Source organism: Chrysochloris asiatica, unplaced genomic scaffold, assembly GCF_000296735.1.
Source record: "Chrysochloris asiatica unplaced genomic scaffold, ChrAsi1.0 scaffold00126, whole genome shotgun sequence".
In the NCBI taxonomy this organism is placed as follows: domain Eukaryota; kingdom Metazoa; phylum Chordata; class Mammalia; order Afrosoricida; family Chrysochloridae; genus Chrysochloris; species Chrysochloris asiatica.
In genome coordinates, this window is record NW_006408644.1 from 8,580,979 (window position 1) to 8,582,710 (window position 1,732).

The window sequence follows — 1,732 nt, forward strand, 5'->3', positions numbered from 1 at the left end:
AAAATAATAACAATGTCAAAGAAGGGAAAAATATAGAAACAGAGATCCAGGTGGTGAGGAGGTCAGGTACATTGCAGGATAAAATAGACTATCTTAAATGGAGGGAAAAGTTAATAGACTATAGGGTAACCCCAAAGAAAGTTAATACTTCACAACTTACCATGAAAATGAAGATCCAAGCAGAACAAGGAAACATTAAAACCAAGGAGAAACTGACAAGGAATACCACAAAAACATGAACTTAGCACAAGAAGGCATGAAGAACAAAGGAATGAAGAGCACCATAAAAAAATAACATAATGACAGAATTAATTCATATCTATCAATAATTACATTGAGTGTCAATGGATTAAATGCACCAGTGAAGAGAAAGAGAGTGGCATAATGGATAAGAAAACAAGACCCTTCATTATGCTGCCTGCAAGAGACACACCTTACACACAAAGACAAAAACAGACTAAAAGATAAAGGATGGAAAAAAACTATACCAAGCTAATTGCAATAAAAAAGCAAGCAGGAGTGACATACTAATTTCTGATAAAATAAACTGAGGCAAAAACCACCATAAGAGATAAAGAAGGACACTTTCTCATGGTTAAAGGATCAATTGAGCAAGATGAAATAACCATAACAAATATCTATGCTCCCAAAGAAAGAGCACCAAGATATATACAACAAACCTTATTAGAAATGAAGAAAAAAAATAGATAAATCTACAATTATAGTAGGAGATTTTAATACACCACTTTCGAAAAGGGATAGAACAACCAGAAAGAAACTTGACAAAGTTACAGAGGAACTAAACAGCACAGTCAACCAACTTGACCTCATAGATGTGTACAGAGCATTCAACCCAACAACAGCACAATACACATTCTTTTCTAGTGCACATTGAACATTCTCCAGAATTGACCATGTATGGGGTTACAAAGCAAGCCTCCATAAATTTAAAAACATCTAAATACTACAAAGGATCTTTTCAGACCACAATGCTATAAATCTAGAAATCAACAAAAAGATCAAGGAAATAAATATGAATACATGGAAACTGAATAACACCCTGTTGAAAAGTGACTGGGTAATAGAAGAAATTAAACGTGAACTCACAAACTTCCTAGAAACATATGAGAACAAAAACACAACATACCAAAATCTTTGGGACATGGCGAAGGCAGTGCTGAGAGGACAATTTATTGCAATAAATGCACACATCCAAAAAGAAGAAAGAACCAAAATTAACACATTAACACAGTATCTACAACATTTAGAAAGAGACCAACAGAGAGAACCTACAGTCACCAAAAGAAAGAAATAATAAATATTAGAGCAGAAAAAAATGAGAGAGAAAACAGAAAAACTATAGAAAAAATCAATAGGACAAGAAGCTGATTCTTTGTAAGGATTAATAAAATTGACAAATCATTGGCAAACCTAACAAAAGAAAAGAGGTGGAAGACACAACAAATAACACGCATTAGAAACCACATGGGCGATGGCATAATGGAACCAAAGGAAATCAAAAGGATAATAACAGAATACTATGAAGAGTTGTACTCAAACAAATTTGAGAACTTATAAAACATGGATGCATTTTTAGAAAAACACGACCTACCTAAACTTACAGTTAAGTAGAAAATTTGAACAGACCCATAACAAAAGAAGAAATTGGTCAGGTCATCAAAAAAACTCCCAACCAAAACAAGTCCAGGCCCAGATGGCTTCACTGGTGAGT